This window comes from Podarcis raffonei, chromosome 7 (assembly GCF_027172205.1).
Source record: "Podarcis raffonei isolate rPodRaf1 chromosome 7, rPodRaf1.pri, whole genome shotgun sequence".
NCBI lineage: Eukaryota > Metazoa > Chordata > Lepidosauria > Squamata > Lacertidae > Podarcis > Podarcis raffonei.
In genome coordinates, this window is record NC_070608.1 from 68427899 (window position 1) to 68450108 (window position 22210).

The 22210-nt window shown below is 44.0% G+C and overlaps 1 long non-coding RNA gene across 1 annotated transcript; it reads right to left on the reverse strand.

Annotated features, from left to right (window-relative positions):
* Nucleotides 1-718: 718 nt before the first annotated feature.
* On the reverse strand, nucleotides 719-5961 carry LOC128416901 (uncharacterized). Its single transcript, XR_008331342.1, has 2 exons — nucleotides 5881-5961; nucleotides 719-1004 (listed from the first exon to the last, which is right to left on the reverse strand). It is a non-coding gene; the product is annotated as an uncharacterized LOC128416901 (long non-coding RNA).
* Nucleotides 5962-22210: the final 16249 nt, after the last annotated feature.

Here is a 22210-nt window from a genome sequence, read left to right on the forward strand (position 1 = left end):
GAAATGTGTGTGCGTTTTATGGAGTGAATGCAGGCTGCGCAGTTATCGCTGAAGCCAGAAGAGCAAGAGGGATCAGTGTGCAGCGATCCTTCTTGCTCTTCTGGCTTCAGGGATAGCCACGCAAAGCCTCTTGAGCGCAGCTGGAGCGCTCCTGCCTCTTTGCTCAGGAGGCTTTGTGTTGCTTTCTTGTTTCTTGTTTTCCTCCTCTAAAAACTAGGTGTGTCTTATGGCCAGGTGCGTCTTATGGAGCGAAAAATATGGTACATAAGGCATACGTGCATTACAACGTTGTTCAAGTTAGTGGCAGACATGGCTTCATCAAGTTTTTGGCACCAGCTGCAGGACTGGATTTGGAGGAGAGAGCTTAACATTTTTAAGCAGTTTGGCAATAAGGTGAATCAATTGATCCACTCAAGAATTGACCATTGGGCTTGGTGAGGCCAGTGGCTTTAAGCAGCACCTCTGAAGCTGAAAACCAGTATTTGTCTTGTTCCATCCACCACCCACTTGTGATAAGAGGAAGCTGTGAAAATTCGTAGAGGAACTTTCAAGTGGTATCATCAGAGCCAGTATGAGAGGCTCAGTGTTAACTAGATCACATGCCACGTGAGGTTGCCTGCACCTCTCCCATTTCCTCTTTGTGCCTGAGCGTGAGAGCATCAGTGCTTCAACCCTGAAATCATCTCTCCATTAAATAATCACTACACCAGTACTTGCCTTAATAATTCAATTATTCAATCCATTAGGTAAATAATTCACAGGCTTTTGACAGTTTATTTTCTTCATTCCACATGCTGTAGCAATAGATTATTGTCTTGCAGAAATCGCCTGCTGTCCTGATCCATAGCCATCTCCATCGCTGAGATGTGGCGACAGCAGCCCAGACGGGGTGGTGGAAAGCAAGATTGCCTGAGCCAACCTCCTAAGGTCAGGACCCTGGACAGCAACAAATGTGACTGAGTTGATTTGCAGGAGTACGAAGTTCAGGACCACAGGCACTAATCCTACAGCAGAGTGGGACAAGTTAGGCACACAGAAAACTGCCTTACGCTGAGTTGGATTTTTGGCAGCTTCATAGGGTTCCAGACAGGAGACATTTCCCAAACCTACCAGGAGTGGAGCAGTGCCTGCCACACCTGCTGCCACATGATGTGCTGCCACACATCACCTCCACCTACCATTAAGTGCAGAATAGCGGGAATCTCTGCTACACAGGTGTATGTTTCTGTGAAATTAGGGACCTCAATCTTGCAAGCGTTTCCTATCACACAGTGCCTTCAGCAGAACCTTCTGTCAGGGCTAGAGTCAGGCGCAAGTCAGCAATAAGGGAAGCAGATCTCCATTGTCAGTGAAGTTAGCAAACATACTACTTGGCCTAGTGGTCTCAGCAACACTACTCAGTAGGACTCTTGCCCCTATGGAGCAGTTGCCAGAATTGAAGGCCCTTGCCTTCCACTCCTTTCTAAGGCTCCTCCTCTCCTGGATGTCTCCCAAGCACACCTCTGGCCTCTGTTATGGTTTTCTCATTACTCTGTGAATTCTTGGAGACCAAGGGGGAGGGGAGCTTGTCACCGCAGGACAGGGAGACTCCCTGGATTCTTCAGCAGTCTCTTGACTGCCCCCTCCTCGTCTGCTTCAGCCTTGGAGTCTGAACTGCTCCCTATCACAGGCTCTTCCTGCTCACTAAACCCTGCTGCTCCTTTGGCATTCTGCACCTCCTCCCAATCTTCTTCTCCCTCTGACCTGCCCTCAGTGTCTCACCACCAGTCCCCTGGCCCTGAGCTTTCCTCCTCTGGGGTTTCACTTGGGGGTTCCTTGGCTGGTGCCTCATACCATTCCTCTTTCTACAGCCAGTCCCTGACACCTACAGCAGTGACTACAGCAGCAGCACGTTCATGGGCTTTCTCTTTGCTGACAGGTGGGCAGGTGTGGAGGACTCCCTGGTCCTGAATGGGACAACTGTGCCCCTGGAGGACCAGGAGCACAGCCTGGGAGTCATTTTGGACTCACAGCTGTCCATGGAGTCACAGGTTAATTCCGTGTCCAGGATGGCTGTTTACCAGCTCCTTCTGATATGCAGCCTGTGACCCTACCTGCCCAGGGACTGTCTCCCTGGAGTGGTGCATGCTCTAGTTATCTCCTACTTTGACTACTGCAATGCGCTCTATGTGGGGCTATCTTTGAAGGTGACCTGGAAACTACAACTAATCCAGAATGCAGCAGCCAGACTGGAGACTGGGAGTGGCTGCCGAGACCATATAACACCAGTCCTGAAAGACCTCCATTGGCTCCAGTACGTTTCCAAGCACAATTCAAAGTGTTGCTGCTGCATTTAAAGCCCTAAGTGGCCTCGGCCCAGTATACCTGAAGGAACATCTTCACCCACATCGTTCTGCCCAGACACTGAGGTCCAGTTCTGAGGGCCTTCTGGCGGTTCCCTCACTGCTAGAAGTGAGGTTACAGGGAACCAGGCAGAGGCCCTTCTCAGTAGTGGCGCCCACCCTGTGGAACGCCCTACCATCAAATGTCAAGGAAATAAACAACTATCTGACTTTTAGAAGACATCTGAAGGCAGCTTTGTTTAGGGAAGTTTTTAATGTTTGATGTTTTATCATGTTTTTAATATGCTATTGGGAGGCGCCCAGAGTGGCTAGGGAGGTCCGGCCAGATGGTGGGGTATAAGTAATAAATTATTATTATTGTTATTGTTATTGTTATTGTTATTGTTATTGTTGTTATTATTATTATTATTATTATTATTAACGCTGACTGGTAGAGGCTATTCAGGATTCCATACTTTTCACAGCTAGTTGCCCTGTACTGAGTCAGACCCTTTATCCGCTTAGTTTGGTGTTGTCTGAAAATAATGGACTATGCAGAATTGGACAAAATGACGGGAAGGATTCGAAACCTGTGGGACCAGAGATTTACAGAAGACTGGATTAGAAGAAGTATATGAACTATTTGAAGAGCAATTGTAACCAACAAATTACGCTAGTAGGACTACAAGAAGTTTTGTAAGGAGGAATATATGAAGTGCTACAAAGTAGATAAAGAACAGAGATATTGGTTATGAGTTTTAAATGTAACAGGGATAATAAGTAATGTATACTCAGAGATTAGATTGGAAAATTTTCAGACCGGACTGATGGAAGTCAAAAAAATTGAATAAGATGTAAAAATATGTTTAATTACTGTTTAAAATGGTATGTTTAAAAACTAATAAAAATTTATATATATATATAAATAGTTTGGTGTTGTCTACCCTGATGGCAGTGGTTCTCCAGAGTTTTAGACAGGGCCCTTTCCCAATGCTGAGAATTGAACCTCTCCCCCCCCACACACAGTGCAAAGCATGTACCATTGAGCTAAGGTGCCATTGAGCTATGGTCCTGTGTGCATTGCTTATGTCCCCAATCCACACAGTCTCATGATTGGCTACCTGGGCGCATTCATGTGCCAGCACCTATGCAGGAGTGTCATTCTATCTATCTGTGAAATGTTGGAGGCTACCCAGAAGTATATCATCTTGTCTTCTCATGCGATGTGCCACATTTCTGGCACCGTCTACTGCTTCTTCTGTTTTGCTTTCCCCTTAGCTAGCTATTGTCTGCTTTCTTCCACTGTGGCGCCCACTGTAATCTGCTGTGCTCTTTTCTCCAGGGACTTGATCTGCGTTGCTTGTTCATCTGCTTGGCATACACATACTGCCACTTCTGAGCTTTGAAACTTCTCCTTCATAACAGTTCCGAATTATTACCCCAGGAAAGTCTGGTCTTTGATGAGGTATTTCTTTAACATACTTTAACTGCAGGGCTGGCTTGTAACATGTTAGTAATAAACATTATTATTATTTCCTGGTTTCTTTTTCCTGGAGTTGTAATCTAGAATGCCTGTCTTTTGTTTCAGGATAAAAAAGACACAAAGGTAATTGTGGGCCTCAGATCCTGGCAGCTTTGTTTTTTCTCTTCTTCAAAGTCCTCAGGGTTAAAAGAAGAAGAAAAACCTCTTGTGCACAGTTTGTGTTTCTGTATCTTCCAGGAAAAATAAATAAATCTTAAGGCAGTCCTCTAAATGATTCACCCTCTGCCTTTTATAAACCGCTCACATTCCAAAACTTTAATAAGGAATGGGGGAAATTTATAATTTACCTTGGAGAACGCTGAAAGAGTTGAAATCATTAGCGGGATTGCGATAACACTTGTAATGTAACGAGAACTATGGATACAATGAAGATTTGGACTACTATAAAGGATGCGGCCAAAAGGGTTTAACAATGGGACCCATGGAGAGGGAGGTGGGAAGTCCAGAGAATCGTGGGAATCTTGTACTGTTGAAATGGGTTGTGGAATGATTGTGAATTTTAATATGTAAAACCAAATAAAGAAATTAGAGGAGGGGGGGGGAAAGATAACATTCACGATCTTTCTCAAAATTTCCTGAGCTTCCCCATACCACCAGACCCTCTGCCACAACATGTTATCTCAGTGAGTTTGATTGGTAGTGAGGAATCATTATTTATAGAGAAATATAAAGGGGACAATCCTATGGTAAGATCTGCCAGGAACTACAGCTTAGGATGTAGTGGATCTCAGGCTTAGCCAACTGATTCTTGGCTCTTTGTTGTTGTTGTTGTTTAGTCGTTTAGTCGTGTCCGACTCTTCGTGACCCCATGGACCAGAGCACGCCAGGCACTCCTGTCTTCCACTGCCTCCCGCAGTTTGGTCAAACTCATGCTGGTAGCTTCGAGAACACTGTCCAACCATCTCATCCTCTGTCGTCCCCTTCTCCTTGTGCCCTCCATCTTTCCCAACATCAGGGTCTTTTCCAGGGAGTCTTCTCTTCTCATGAGGTGGCCAAAGTATTGGAGCCTCAGCTTCACGATCTGCCCTTCCAGTGAGCACTCAGGGCTGATTTCCTTAAGAATGGATAGGTTTGATCTTCTTGCAGTCCATGGGACTTAAGTCTCCAACCCCAGATCAGCCAAAGATATTTCAGCCACCTGAGTTGCAACTGACTGAACGGAGGCCAGCATAAGTTCCAAAAAAGGGGCATGAAGCCGGGGGGGAAGAACACCGAAGGGTGCCTTAGGCTGGATCCTAAGCATGTTCAGCACAGCTGTTGAGCAGGGTTTGGAGTTGGTGTAACTTTTCATTAGATTAATTTAATTTGACTTGCTTTATACCAGCTTCTTGTGCAGAGGATTGCTCCCTTAAATCATGCTGCCATATATTTTTAAGCAATATATCCTAGCAAATGGCCTGCCTCCCCCTCCCTGAAGCGTCTATTTGTATAGGGTGATGACTATTTTTCGCTGGCACAGTAATACATTTAGGGCCAGCTTCCAACCAACTGAAAGGTCTCCTCTTTAAGACCTTAGCAATATGAATATAGATAATTTAAAAGATAGGTCAGGGCCCATCGCATAAAATGCCACCGTGAAATTTGCATATGATCTGTTGCACCATATAATAGAATATGATTATGTATAAAAAGAACACATAATGTTTTGCCCAAGAATGGGAGATATATATAGTGTAACATATTAAAGTTGGAGAAGAGGAGGGAATATACTAGAGGGGGAAGCAACAATATTTTCCCTAAAAGTATCTGGGGGAAACCATTTTTGCAGGTCAGAAGGACGCACTTCTGAGCATAGTGGTAACTGAACATAACACAAGGCAGATACAACTGAACATAACACAAGCCCGGCTTTCGCTGAGGAGGGCGGGATATAAAAAAATATTGATTGATTGATTGATTGATTGATGGGAGGTTTTTCTTGGTGCAGGTGGGGAAGCAAACAACTTTCAGTAGGGCAAATGGGCCGCTGCCCCACCAATCTCTTGTCTGTCTCCTCCCTCCTCCCCACCTCCTTACCTTCTTACTTATCACAAATCCAGGGGGTGGCACAGCCTGTCACCTTCCTCCTTTTTAGTGTCAGTGTGTTCCTTGTAGAATTGAGCAGAGAGAAAGGATGGGAACAAAACTAGACTTTGTTGTCTCTACCTGTCATTATTCTCCCACCCTACAAGTTCCAATGGGCACCAGCTATCCCTGTGAACATCACTCCTAATCTTAAACACTAGGCTAGTATTTAAGAACAACCAGAGAAAGACCAGAGAAGGACCAGAGAAGGACCAGAACTCATGGCTTCCTAATGGCAATGGGATGTATCAGAGTACAGCAGGGTAGCCTAGGGACTGCTGGGCAAGTCATGTGCAGCAGACAAAGCCCTTTCCTCCAATATCTTGTTGTTGCTCTCCTCCTACTCCCTCATGGCTCTCGTGCTTACCGGTCAGTGTAGAAGGAGTCATGGGAGCAAAGCAATGCATGTGCACACATGAGAGCTGCTGGAGTGCTTAAGCTGGTCTAGTTTCCTTTCTGCCTCCTCACTTGATCAGGGAGCTTCCCCAAAAGTACTGTCTGCGATGCAGAGGGAGAAGGGAGCTGGGCAAGTCAGAACAAGTAAGAAAAATAAAAAATTGTGGACACTTGGATGCTGACGACCCCCACTCTCCAAAGCATCTACGGCTTGAGGTGCCTGCCTCACTTTGCCTTATGGTAGTGTGAGAATATACAACACAAGGACATCATTATGCCATGTTAGCACAGGAGTCCTCTGAGCGTGTTTGGAGAGTTCTGCACAGTGGCATAGCACAGGGGTGGTTGCCCCGGGGGCAAAATTGTTAGGAGCGCAACATTTCAACACCCAGTACTGCCTCAATACGGCTGCACTTCTGTCACTGGGCTCCATTGAAAACACTTTGTCCATGCGAAGGAGGAAATGCCCTCTCCAGACAATGAAATGACTCTTTTTCCCCTTATCCCTGCAGCTGTGATCTCCTGGGTGATGCAGATGCTGTTATGCAGTTGAACGTGCATGCATACTCCATCTGTTTCTCTCCCTCTGCGTGGCCCTGGGTACTGGCAACCTACGTTATGTCACTGGTTCTGCTACACCACTAGAGTCTTCCAAACCTGTGATAGAATCCCCTAGGCCTGTCAGCCTCAGTTCAGTCCTAAGCAGAAAGACAGATTCACCACTAAAAAGCCAGTTGTTTTCTATCTCTAGTTACCTGAAACAAGGGAGTCAAAGTGACCCCAGTCTTTCTTTCGCTTCGGGGAGTGTAGCTCAGTAGAAAAAAAGTGACAAAGTTTATCTTGAGAATTAGAAAAACTTCTAGGAGAGGAGAACAAAGTGCTTCTTTTCTAAGCTGACTCACTCTGTCTGGTGAGACCCTGCGGTTAAAAAATTAGCTCTCGTTTTGGTCCTCAGGCTTCAGTTGATATTAAAAGTTATTCTATGCTAAATCATGAAAGGTTTGCCCTTCGAGCGCCTTATAATGAACTCAGAGCTTCTAATGTCTGACTGGGAAACTAATTGACAAACTGGTATCATCACATGAAGCCAGCTCCTCTGGATACTGCTTTTATAATATCTTAAGCCTTAAGAAAAAAACCCCACCATGCAACTCATGTCCTTTTCCATCACTGTAGGAACTGTGAAAGCTGCTTCTTATAAACAGAGTGACAAGATCTTGTCATGCCAGACTGGAGGAGGTCAGTGAAGGGAAATGAGAAACCTCGCTTAGGCAATAAATCTGCACCCTAATCTTAAACAACTCAGATACAGCTGACTTAGGTTTCCATCCAGCAATACAGTGGTACCTCAGGTTAAGTACTTAATTCGTTCTGGAGGTCCGTTCTTAACCTGAAACTGTTCTTAACCTGAAGCACCACTTTAGCTAATGGGGCCTCCTGCTGCCGCTGCACCGCCGGAGCACGATTTCTGTTCTCATCCTGAAGCAAAGTTTTTAACCCGAGGTAATGTTTCTGGGTTAGCGGAGTCTGTAACCTGAAGTGTATGTAACCTGAAGCGTATGTAACCCGAGGTACCACTGTATATAAATGGCAACCCGGGATACTTTGAGGTGAGTATGCTTTAAATGTATTGTGTGTACATAGTCCTTATCTGATCAGCCATGGCCAATGCCTGCTTCTTAGGTCTAGCCATCTTGGAGAGAAGACCAACAATGTCCTTCAGAACACAGGGACCATCTTCTGCATATATACAACAGAAGGGGCCACAATATTCCTCTTTATCACTCGCCCCAGATTAATCCACCCATCGACATTTCAATTAGGGGCTACTGGACTAATGATTACAACTGTAGGTCTCTATAGGAAGAGGTCTCGCACCTCACCTCACGTGAAGTCAAAATGAACCTCAGAGCACCCACCCTCCTTCCTTCTTCCCATACTAAGCATTTAGAACAGTCATAACTAGAAACTTTGCTTTGTGAATGCTTGTTCAAAGTTCCTCTCTCCTTTTCTGGCACAGTGAAGCTAGCATGATGTGCAAAGTGGGAGGGTGGGTGGGGAGTATTTGAAAAGCAGGACAACGACTTCAAAGCCCTCATCGACAAGGAACACTCTCTTCAAATTTCCCACTAGCTATTAAGACAACGGTGCCAGGGCTAGCAGTGGCCAAATCCTTGCCATGTAGACACAGAGCCAAGAACTGCAGGTGTTTCAGAAATGCAGAAGCTCAGAAGTCACTGTAATCATCTAGATTTAGCCGAGCCCTTGGAGCTCCTTTGGTAATTTCTGCAAGACAGCCAACAACCTCTATTACTTCTGCACCATATGCTTGGCGTCTTTGACTAGATCTGCTTTGAGAGGAGTCAAATGACACAGAGATAAAAATACTGCTGTGGTTTTTGTTTGTTTTTAAATCCACCAAGGTTGCTGATGGTTTTTTTATGTACAAAGAAAATGAAGAGAAGGAAATACATAAACAACCTGGGGGGGAGAGAGGTATATTTGGGATCCACCAGAGAAGTTTCATTATTAAAACCAGAAGCTCTTTTACTTGGTATGGTAGGTATAGAAATACATAAGAATGATACAAAACTGTTTTTATATGTGACTACTGCAGCAAGAATATTACTAGCCCAAAGATGGAAGCAAGAAGAAATAATAACAAAAGAAGAGTGGCAAATAAAACTGACGGACTATGCCAAGACTTACAGGGAAAATTTGAAACCAACAGGACTAGACTTTCCTAAAGGACTGGAAGAAATTTACGTTGTATTTGAAAGACAAATGTAATTACTTAACATCGCTTGTAGGGTTGCAAGAAGTCTTGTAAGGTGGCCTATTCAAATTATTGTGAAAAGGACTAAGATTAGCTGATATAAGTTTGGACTTACAACAATAAGAATAGTAATAAAAGGCATAACTAGAAAGGAATTTAGAAAACCATTAGAAGGGGTTGAAGGAAGCCCTAGGCTGTGATAGCCAAAGATTTGTTATGTTGTGTTGGAAAATCTGTGCAAAATTTAATAAAAATTATATTTTTTTAAAAAAAGAGAAAAGTTTCACCATTCTGATCTAAACTCATCATCATGTGTTTTCTCTCTTTTTTTTTTAAAAAATAATTTTTTATTAACCGGCCAATCACATCAAATTAAATCACATCATATAAATTCCGAATTACAAAGCCGAATTTTAAATTTTTGTTGGGGGGACCCATATTTCAAGATCCGAAGGGGGGATTCTGATCATCTTCTTGCTACTGCGTTAATGTCCAAATCAATTCAAATCAGTCCAAACAGAGTTCATAATTCTATCCAGTCTTATCTTGCTGTTTCCACATCACATCTTATTCATATATTTTCTCTTTTTCCTTTATGATCTCTTCTGATAGTCTCCTTAAGCCGATAAACACCAATAATAATCATGTGTGGATTTTCCCGTCCTTCCAGTCCCAATTTGAGATGGTTTCCATATATCATCGCCTTCATAGATAACATCTCTCTTTCCATCATTAATTACAGAACTGTCGCTCTTGAGTCCTTCTGAGGAGTTTCTCCCACAATATAAAAACAGCTCTATTTCTCTATTTCTCCTCCCAGACTCAGTCCTCCGACAGAACTTCCCAATATGGCGACGGCATTTTTAACTGCGTCATTTCAAAGCTCTTATACATTCTACGCTCTTCTTAAAACATGCTTTGGTTCGAAAGTTTATCTCCACACAGCCTTAAATCCACAGCTTAAGTCCTTAAAACGACATTTCTGACACGTGAGGGGAGGGGATTCTTGTTTAATCACATAAGGAAAGAAAGGAAAGGTTTTTTTCCCCTCCCCCATCAGTCATTTGCCATACCGTGTCTTGATGTATCTTCTCATGCTTTAATCTTGTCTTGTTTTATCAGAGATCTCTTCTGTTGCAGTCTTTACTCCCCCTCCTTTCTTGAAATATGTGCATTCCTTCATCCAAATTGTTTCTTTTGAAGTTCTTGCAGCTAGTGGCGCGGATCAGAGACAGCGTCCAGGAGCGCCGAGATCCCACAGGAGGGCTTTGTGCCTAGTGCCCCCATCCCCACAAATTTCGGGGGTAGTATAGGGCACAGCAGGCAAGGCAGTCCCCCCCACCATCCTGGGGGGGGTAGGGAGGCTAATTACTCCCATCATAGCCTCCAAATTACCTCGTGTGGGTCGGAGAGATGTTATTGTCAGTCATCTTCCGATGCGCCCCCTAGTGGCCCCCATCATGTGTTTTCTCTGAGGGAGGTGCAATGGCTGGCACCATAAGAGTGGACATTTTCCAGTGCTGTCTCCCATTTTGTGGAATGCTCCCCCCCCACAAAAAACCCTCACATCTTTCTCCAGCCATTCAAGTGACAGGCTCAGATATTTCTTTTTCTTATAATAATTTTTATTAAGTTTTCCATTTTAACAATCCAATCGCATCACATTAATTATTCCAAATTATACCAATACATATTATAAAGTCCAAATATTTTGCGAAATTATAATTTTTTTGTTGGGGGTTCCCATGCTTCGAGTTCAGTAAGGTCCAATCATCTCATATTTCTGCTGCTTTTAGTGTTCACCACTCCCATCTTTCAATCTTCTTGTTATTATCCTTCTTCTTCTTAATCACCTCTGAGTTATTTCCACAGGCGAGTTAAAGTAAACAATATTATGCTTCTGGCTCAGATATTTCAGCCTGTCCAGGATTTTGATTGTTAATCTTAGAAACATTCATAGAATTGTAGAGTTGGAAGGGACCGTGAGGATAATCTAGTCCAACTCTTCAGTTCTGGAATCTTTCATCCAGCAGGGCTTGAACTCACAACCCTGAGATCTACCAACTAAGCTATCCCAGAAAGATATAACTCTATATGGTTTTGGCCTCTCTGGTGGTGCTCATTTTTACCTTTATTTATTCATCATATTTATTATAAAAAAAACTTGTATAACACTATTCATTTAAAATAATCAAAGTCGGTTACAACCATACACATATAAAATAAAAACCATATCCAAATTTAAAACCAATTATAATCTGCTAGCAATTGCAGAAAGATTATTATCTTAATTTTCTGAATAAGTTGGTAGCATAGAAAAGTTTTCAACCGATATTTAATGGTTAAATCTCTGTGGAACCTTGATTGGCAGAGCGTTGCATGGGGCTGAGCCAATGAGACTAATTGTTGCTGTCAGATGAACATCTTCAACACGCTTAAGGACAGCAGGTTACCTAAAGTGGTGCATGATGGACCATGATGGAACTAACAGCTCCATCTTTTAACAGAGGGGAATGGCCAGGGGACTCAGGTGGAAAAGTTGGAGGAATTGTTGCCACTGTATGCCTCTGGTGATCATATCACTTGACCTACTAAGCTCTGAACATTCCCATGCGCTGTCTGGTCTGGTATTTTTTGCTCCCTGGCGCAGGGTGGTAGAAATCACTGTGCGTGTATGTCTTACAGGTGTGTCATCAATTCAACTGGAGAGGCGAGTCTAATGACTTCTGCTTACTTTCCTTATCCCCATGACTTCTGATGAGCTCTGCTTTCACGAACTAAAAGCAAGAGATTCAGCTTGTATGAAACAATTTTTATGACCAGGAAAACACCATTTCATTAGTAAAAGGTTGTCCACTCCAAACAAAAAACAACAATGGTTCAGATGGCTGCTTTGTAGCCTCTATATCAGGGGTCAGCCACCTTTTTCAGCTGTGGGCCGGCCCACCGGCCCTCAAACCATGTGGTGGGCCGGACTGTATTTTGAAAAAATATATGAACAAATTCCTATGCCCCACAAATAACCCAGGGATGCATTTTAAATAAAAAGACACATTCTACTCATGTAAAAACACCAGGCAGGCTCCACAAATAACCCAGAGATGCATTTTAAATTAAAGGACACATTCTACTCATGTAAAAACACGCTGATTCCAGGGCCATCCATGGGCCGGATTGAGAAGGCAATTGGGCTACATCCGGCCCACGGGCCTTAGCTTGCCTACAATTGCTTTAGAGAGATGCTGCTCTATATGCTTTAATGCAACATGCAGACTTCTTTTGTGCTTAAACAAGTTAGGCTTATTGACTGTTAAGTTGTGGGTGAACATATCAGACGACACAGCGATTCTTCAAACAGCTCTTGTTTATTCACAGGCCAGAACTGAACTGAACTGAAGGGTTCAGTCAGCCTGCTTATATAGAGCTCCAGTACAACGTAACTGTAACTATTTTCTAAAACTACCCAATCACTGAAAGTCACTTTGATCCCTTATTTGCATAACTATCTACAGTATCCCCCTGCTGGCCCAGGGTGAGAACTTCAGTACATTGACATTGACGCTTATACTAGGCACATGTTTTCAAGAGAGAAGAGTCTGTGTTTGCTCTCACTTGTTTCCTGCATGCTAACTTCCAGAGCCTGCCAGGATTCCCCAACAACAATGGCTTATCACAGCTCTGGAGCTCTTTGAACTAAAAAAACAAGAACAAAAGATGTTGGAAAGTTGATATAATATGAATCATTTCCTTATCTCCCCCTCCTCTGCCCCACCAGAGATAATTTCCAAAGCAGATCAGATATGAAAAGTGCTGGAAAGAAGAGGAAGTCTTGACGAAAGAAGAATGGATACAAAAACTTATGGACTAGGCAGAAATGGTGAAACTTACCGGAAAAATAGGAAATCAAGATAACAAACTTTTTATAAAAAAATGGAAATGGTTTATTGAATATTTGCAAACAAATTGTAAACAGATAAGGACATTGGCAGGATTATTGTAATAACCTGCAGTTTCATAAGAGTATATAATGAAAGCAGATGAATAAAGGAATAAGTTAATTTAGAATATGCAGGAAATAATAAAAATAAATTTAAGGAACCACAGAAAGAAGAGGAAGGAAGTTGAGTTTTGAAATGTTAAAATGACTGTAAAATTATTGAAATGCATTTAACTGAAAATCAGAAATAAAAAATAAAATAAAAAACCGGATATGAAAAATGTTTCTCATCCCCACACAGTCTCACATATAAAGACCCAGCCTCACTGATGAATGGCTGCTTTGTTTTGTTTCCCTTCCATATGTTTATCAAATCACATGGGCTCTTTCTCAGCCTTGATGTCACATCAGAAGCATTTCTGCAGAGTGGGGGAGCTGGAAGTGCCAGACAATTTGTGTGCGACCGCTTTGATGTAACATTAAGAACTGCTCTGTTGGATCAGACCAAAGCTCTTTATCAAGGATGGAGGCACTGTGGACTTCCAGATGTTGGTGAACTACAGTTCCTATCACCCCTGGCCTTTGGCCATGCTGGAGTTTCAGCCCAACAACATCTGGCAGGCCACAGGGGCCGCATCCCTTGTCTCAAATTGCCATCTTACTGCCTCTGGGAAGCTCTGTTGTAGGATGCGAAGGAAACAGCCCTGTCCTGTTGTTTGTAGAAGACATCCAGTCTCAGATGCAAACTTTCTCTGAATGTGGAGGTTCTATTTAGTTGCTATGGATAAGACACAGATACAGTGGTACCTCAGGTTACAGACGCTTCAGGTTACAGACTCCACTAACCCAGAAATAGTACCTTGGGTTAAGAACTTTGCTTCAGGATGAGAACAGAAATGGTGCGGCGGCGGCGTGGCAGCAGCGGGAGGCCCCATTAGCTAAAGTGGTACCTCGGGTTAAGAACAGTTTCAGGTTAAGAACGGACCTCCGGAACGAATTAAATTCTTAACCCGAGGTACCACTGTACACCTCATACATTATGAGCTGAGGGAAGATTTCTTTTGTACTGATCCTCATGCCCAGTGGCGGAGCTCCATGCTCTGGCACTGGGGGGCGGAGAGCAGACATGGGCGAGGCTGCAGGGGTGTGGCGTGTGTCCTGGGGGGCATGATGCGCTATTGGCGGGGGTGTGGCACCCAGCATGGGCAGGGGGGCAGCCGTGATGGCACCCCACCGGGATTGCGCTGCTGGGAGCGGTGTGCTCCCCCTGCCCCCTTCCTCCGCCAGTGTCCATGCCATTTAATCATTTCACTGGGAGGCCCCAAGCAAGGCCAGATCTGGAGGGTGAGGAGTTTGAGCGTTTGAAGAAGAAAGTAAAAGAGAATATGAGAGAGTTCTTGGGTTTCATCTCTGGCCTCTTCTAGCTTATGGTAGTCCATAACCAAAGGTGTTGTGGTGCAAGCCCTTTAACAAATTTTCACCAATATTTGCATCATGGTGGACAGGGGTGGGAGCCTCTGAATATTCCTGGAAGAATGAGAAATATTTAATTCAATATCATTTCATATGATATCTTTGTCTTTTATGAGTTCTTTCCAGGAATTCTTACAAATGTGCTCTCTGTACGGAAGGCACTGGCTCCAAGCCAAAGGTCATTTAAGTCATGAACATATTCTATTTGCTGGAAACCATGCTTGACTTTTTAATGGCTTCCTGCTCATGTTCTCAGGTGAGACGTCTAAAGCCTGTTGCTTTCAACTGACAATTGTAAGCTTAGTGAAATGGACACAAAATCAGACAGAGGCCATGCAACATTCCAGTTCCCACCAGGAAAACAAAGTTTAGTAAAGAAATCAATTTGCTGGTCGCCAATATCCAGGTCATTTAACAGTTTATATTCAATTCAATCAGTTTTTTAGCTCCTTTCTTCATCACACCATGCTAGTTAATTGTGACTTTCCAAAAGGAATAGAAACACCAAGTCCATGAAGGCAACAATAATGTCAAGAGTGTAATTACAGTCTCAAAACTGCCAGAAAATGCAATGGAGAAGGCTGAAACTCAATGGTAGATCACCTGCTTTGAAAATCCTAGGTTCAGAATGGGGAAAAAATTATAATTTATTTAGGAGACCACTGTAAGCAGATGAAAACATCAGCAAGATTTTAATAACACTTCTAATGTAGCAAATATCATGGGCAATATGGAGAGATATAAAATATGGACTATGAAATAATATGAAGTTGGAAAGGTTTACAATAGGACCCTTGGAGGGGATGGTGGGAAGTCTGGAGATTCAGAGAAATCTCTAAAAATGGATAGGTATTTTGTATTGTTATAATTCTACACTTGTAGAATCAAATGAAAATCATTTGAAGTCAAGGGAGAAAAGAAAGTCCTAGATTCAACTGCCTTGTTTTTTCTTTTGGTTTTTTTCCTTTTACTTATATACCACCCTTCATCACTTGGAAGGACAGATCCTGAAGCTGCAATACTTTGGCCACCTCATGAGAAGAGAAGACTCTGGTGTTGGGAAAGACTGAGGGCACAAGGAGAAGGGGACGACAGAGGACAAGATGGTTGGATAGTGTTCTCGAAGCTATCAGCATGAGTTTGACCAAGCTGCAGGAGGCAGTGGAAGACAGGAGTGCCTGGCGTGCTCTGGTCCATGGGGTCACGAAGAGTCGGACACGACTAAATGACTAAACAACAACAACCACCCTTCATCATAAGAACTTAGAGCAATTCGCAAGCTATCCCCCTGCTCTATCCCCCATCCATACACGTAAAAAGGATGATCAGTGTTCAAGGACACATTCCAGGCAGGCAAGCACACTCAAGGAGGTTGCAGAGCAGGGCGAGTGAGGAGTTGTGGCCTGGGGAGAGGGTATGTGACCTGGGAAGAGTGCCAAGAGCCAAATATTGAGAGTTTGTATCCAACAACTTTTGGAGGGTCACAAGTTGAAAGCATCTGGAGGGCAACAGGTTGGAGACAGCTGAACTAAGATACGTTCCTACAGATGGCATCCCCACTTTATATGACCTGGGGGGGAGAAAGGCTCTTAGTTTTAAAAGATGGCATTGATTCTGACTTTGTCGCTGTTTTGTTTTGTTTTTTTAAAAAAAGTGATACAGCCTTTGGGCCCGGCCTGTCCATGTGAATCAACATGCATTATGAAGAAGATCACGGGGTTGTGATCTCATTCTAGTTCTGACATCTAGTTTCAGCTGGTTTGTTGTTGATTTGCATGAGCTCCTCTCCAGCTCTTCAGAAGAAGCAACTGGGAACATCTCCTACAGGTTTCCTACTTTAAAACGGCCTTAGAAAATGCCTCTTGGGAACAGCAAATAGCAAAAGCATTATCTGCATCTGCATTTCAATTTTAAATAGAACCCTGTTTGAAAAACAAACCTTATAAATGAGATGCAATATTCTGGCATGAGTATGTGCGTGCAGAGAGACAGAAGAAGGCAATGCACTTCTTAACACCCATACTCCCTCGTTCCCTCCCAACAAATAAAATTTGCGGTGGATTTCTGATGAAGGATACTCCTCTACTGCTATCTATGGGCCAAGCTACATATGACACAGAATATATATGATGGGATCTCCTGACATGTTATGGAAATACAGCTGTGAGGAAGGACTGTACAACCATTTCCCAACCCCAAGCTTCTGTACATAGGGAAATAAGAATAGCATGATAAAAAAATTGGATGTGGAAAGGCCAGTAGGGTCTGATGGGGTGGAGTGGCATGAGCCCGTGTTCCTTACCTGGCTTCCCAAACCAGAGGTTACTGCCAGTCTCCAATAGGGAGGGGGCAAAGCAATAGGGCAGCTGATGTGCAGCATCTGGAGGGTTGGTTTGGGTCCATCGCCATGCCTGCAAGACACTGGCTTACCAACTTCCTCTCCACATTGGGAAGCCAGCTAAGAAATGCCTCTCACCCTTCTCTTCCCTGCCCTGCTAGGAAAGGTCAAAGAGGTTTATAATGTTAATTTATACGTCTAGATATAAATATAAAAATACCTGCTGGAATTTAAATGCATCCCACTGCACTGGGGGACTACTGTGAGCAGGGGACCTGTGTGTCTGGTCAGGTCCAGGTGCTGTGTTGATGGGCAACTTCAAGTCCCTTGCACCTCTCCCTTCTTGTGGTCCCCAATCTTTAATTTGGACATGGACCAGACACCCCTTCACAGAGAGGAGACCGTCAAATAGAGAGCTGTAAAGTAAGACCCATGGCTACCCTAAAAACCACAACAGTTACTTGTGGAGAAACTCAAAAGTATAGGTTCATCAGAAGCTGGGTCTTCTTCTTCTTCATTGGCAATCACTTGTAGCCGAGTAAGATTGTCTTCCATAAACATGGTTTTAAAAGTTAGTCTGTAAGTGATTTTGGAGGCCAATTCTGGATCCACGTGTCCTTCCACAGTGGGAGCATAGGTTTCTGGGCAGGAGTTGATCAGGGTGAGGGTTTGCCAAGCATGCCCTCCTCTTAGCGCATTTCTCCCTTTCATCCGGAGTTCGAGAGTCTTCAAAACCCATGACACCTTTGGTAAAGGCCTCTCTCCAATTGGAGTGCTCACAGGCTAGTGTTTCCCCGTTGTCGGTGTTTATACTACATTTTTAAAGATTTGCCTCGAGAGAGAGTATTTGAACCTCTTTTGTTGATCACCAGCATTGTGCTTTTAAAGTTCGGGCTAGAGTAGGGTAAGACCACACTTGTATGTTACACTTGGCTCATAAAGGACCTAATCCCTGTTTGGGAGTTCTTTTTACCCATATTTAAGGAAACACGCAAAGGGAAGCCGTGTGTGTGTGTGTGTGCATGCGCACTAGTAAGACCCTCTTTTTCCAGCACATTACCAATTATCACTTTTAGAACCCTTCATGTGTGTAAAGGTCTGAGAAGTGGGGGACCTTCTCTACGCACGGAAGCTCCCCATATGATTTAGAATCTGGGTTGTGTGTTTTGTGCACGCACCATCCACAAGTAGAATAGAAATGAATGGGGCTCAATAATGTAGGTAATTTTAGCATTAGTGGACAATGAGACAGGTAATGTCGCTTTTGACAAACTGCAGCAGAATGGAATACATGGGGCAAATACAGAGCAGAATGGAAAATGGTGCCTTCCTACATGTGCACCTATTCAGAGAACACCTGAATAGGGTCCAAGTGTCAGGCTTCAAGGAATCAGCTTCCTTCCCCCTCCCCCTTGGCAGTAGATAAGCAGAACAAAGTGAATGGAGTCTTCTTACCAGTTAGAATTCTTTAATAATCACAGTGAGGGACAACAAACATCTCCCTTGAAGAATGGCAGTGCTTCCAATTAAGGCTACACTACCACCCCATGTCCCTGTGCTGGTCCCGGGGGGGGGGGGGTGTTACCGTGTGGCATGGTCCATGTCCGGTCCGAGGCTGAAGCAGGGTCCAAGGCAGGAAGTCGGGTGTGGTCAGGAACTCTGGCAGAAAGCAGGACAGGGTGCTGGCAGGAACAGGTAACCAACGATGTTGCTCCCACAACCTGGGACTGGGCGGGCTGCCCTTTATCTCATCTGAGGCATAGGGCGGCCCTGATCCTCTGGTGACTCGCCTCTCCTGGCCTGAAGGTGAGCACTCCTCCTGCGAGAATTTAGTTCCCTCCGCCTCTTTGCCCTGAGCCTCTGCAACTCAGGAGAGGCTGGAGGGTTACCAGACCCAGAGGCAACCTCACCTTCCCCTGACAGGGCTGGGAGAGGAGCACCTGCAGGCAATGGGTCCTCAATCACCTCTGGAGCCAGAGCGGATTCAGCTGGTGTCTGCTCCTGAGGATCCGGCACAGGTGAGGGCCCTTCAGGTTCAAGCCCCTGCCCCAGCTCAGCTGGCCCTGGAGGCAGGGACTCCTGTGCAGGCTGGGATTCCTCAGGTTCAGTCTCTGAATCAGATTCCCAGGCCATCACAGTCCCTCTCGATCCACGTCACTCCTACATCTGCTGAGCTTGTAGTCGCTGTGCTTTCTGTTCAGCTACTTTCTCAGCTCTCCTAGAACGTGGAGAAGGGGGAAGGGGGATGGTATCCCATGACCGTGAATCTGTTAACCCTCTCTCTTCCTAGCTGCTCTTCATCAAGTATTTCCCAGCTTTTCCCTTCTGAACTATGCCCCTCTGCAAACCACTGTTCTAAATCTATACTGTCCTCCTGCTCTTGGGGAGATTCAGGGTCAGGAGGAAGAGGAGGGGGAGAAGGCTCCCACCATGCCTCCTCACTGTAGCCCTCCTCAGCACGGTCCCTGACACCAAGTTTGCCTGCAATGTTAATTCAGAAATAAGTGTGCCTCAGTGACCAGAAGTTTGAATAAATTACAAAACAGTAAACCATTTCCAGGGTGTTTTTTAGAAGAAGAAGAAGAAGAAGAAGAAGAAGAAGAAGAAGAAGAAGAAGAAGAAGAAGAAGAGGCAAGCAGCGTACAAATTTTAATCAATCTGTCGCACACACACATATATATTCTCATATTCGTGTGAGTGTGTATAACCAAGAACAAATAGCACCCAGTCCTCAAGAGGTAGCCTGTTTCATGCAGAACATTTGAGAAACCTTGATTGTTGTGGGATATGTTGGCATGAAAAGTATTAGAGGGCTGGCAACGCATTCATAATAACCAGGAATTAATAAATAGATGAAAACAAATGACAGCATTAAGACAAACATACACAAATGAATCATCCAAACAAATGCTGAAGTCAAATTACTTTATGGAAATTAGTTTCCTTTGTACTGTACATATTTCACAAGCAGGATTTAAATATAGGATCTAAGTACTTCTTCTAGTGGTATTATATTTTTTCCACAGATTTCTAGCCAAGCACATTAATGGATGTCTTTGTTTAGATAAAGGGACAATCAGAGATCTTATAACTACTGGAGCTATCTGTCAGTGTGGCGACAATGAGTTTGTGTGTATGTGACTCACATACGCACGTATTGTTTAGATCCCGCAGTCCTTAGGAAATAAATCATGAATAAGATTTCTGCATAAAAAAGACCGTGCATCTGGGCACCCATATCTTAAGTCTCATGGCAAAATATCATGGACATCAATACCAGCTGGTAGCAGCCTCTTGTTCTAAGGAGTTGGTAATAATTATCCAGTTTAATTACTGCTCTGTCTTATCAAGATGCTATTCAGCTGCTTGTCCTTGGAGAGCAACTATTGTTGAGAAGGGAGTAACGTAATATTATCTTGTACAGTGGTGATAAATAGTGGAGGTGAGAGCAGGACATGCTGAATGTTCAAGGCAGTGCTACACCAAACCTTACTTCAGCTTATTTTATTTTACTTTATTTTGGAGTAGGGGGTGACCAATATGGTGTCCACCCGGAATTGCTGGGCTACAACTCCCATCATCCTTGATCATTGACCACACTGGCTACGGGTGATGGGAATTCATAGAACCACAGAATCAAAGAATTGTAGAATTGGAAGGGACCCTGAGGACTGTTTTATTCCAACCTCCTGCAATGCAGGAATATGCAGCTGTCCCATACAGGGATCGAACCTGTAACCTAGGCAGTAGCAGCTCCATGGTCTAACAAACTGAGCTATCCAGGCTAAGTGATGGAGGGCATCGTGTCTTAGAATAGAATGAAAGAAGAACATGCTAAACCAGGCTTCCTCAACCTTGGCCCTCCATATGTTTTGAGACTATGATTCCCATCATCCCTGACCACTGGTCCTGATAGCTAGGGATCATGGGAGTTGCAGGCTGAAAACATCTGGAGGGCTGAGATTGAGGAAACCTGCGCTGAACTATTGGAAATACAGTGGTACCTTGGTACTCAAGCTGCTTGTCTCCCAAACAAATCGGCTCCCAAACGCAGAAGTGAGTGTTCCGGTTTGCATACTTTTTTCAGAAGCCAAACATCTGATGCGGTTTCTGTGGCTTTTGACTGAGTGTAGGATGTTCCTGCAGCCAATTGGAAGCCGTGCCTTGGTTTTCGAATGGTTTCGGGAGTCAAACGGACTCCCAGAACGGATTAAGTTTGAGAACCAAGGTGCCACTGTGCTTATTAGTTGAGCTCAAACCTTATGGAAATAGAGGGTTCAGAAGACACAGTGGTGATGCTAACCCACATCTTCTCAGTAAGGTGGGGTTGGGGGAAAACCTATACAGTATTGTGACATCAATGCATTTGTCCATTTCATAGAAACCAGCAGCCAATGAAACAGAGAAAAATAAACTCTCACACTCTGACATGAGAGGAGATATGATAGCCATCTAATTATTATTATTATTATTATTATTATTATTATTATTATTATTATTTCTTATTTATACCCCGCCCACCTGACTGCCCCCCCCCCAGCCACTCTGGGAGGCTTCCAACAGAACACTAAAATACAATAACCTATTAAACATAAAAAGCTTCCCTAAATAGGGCTGCCTTCAGATGTCTTCTAAAAGTTTGGTAGTCACCATATTTTTCGCTCTATAAGATGCATCAGACAACAAGACGCACCTAGTTTTTGGAGGAGGAAAACAAGAAAAAAAATATTCTGAATCTCAGAAGCCAGAACAGCAAGAGGGATCGCTGCACAGTGAAAGCAGCAATCCCTCTTGCTGTTCTGGCTTCTGTGATAGCTGTGCAGCCTGCATCCGCTCCATAAGATGCACACACATTTCCCCTTACTTTTTAGGAGGGGAAAAGTCTTATAGAGCAAAAAATACGGTATTTTTCTCTTTGACATCTGGTGGGAGGGCGTTCCACAGGGCGGGTGTCACTACCAAGAAGGCCCTCTGCCTGGTTCCCTGCAACTTGACTTCTCGTAGTGAGGGAACCGCCAGAAGGCCCTTGGCACTGGACCTCAGTGATATCTCAAGGGCTGTCACATGGAAGATGGAGGAAGCTTGTTTTCTCCTGCTCCGGATCGTAGGACTCGAACCAATGGATTCAAGTTACAAGAAAGGAGATTCTGACTAAACATCAGGAATAACTGTTGGACAGTGGAATGGCCTTCCTTGGGAGGTTGTGGACTCTCCTTCACTGGAGGTTTTTAAACAGAGCTTGGATGGCCACCTGTCATGGATGCTTTAGGTGAGATTCCCGTGTTGCAAGTTGTGGGACTAGATGACCCTTGAGGTCCCGTCCAACTCTACAATTCTATGATTCTGTGACCTCACACCATCC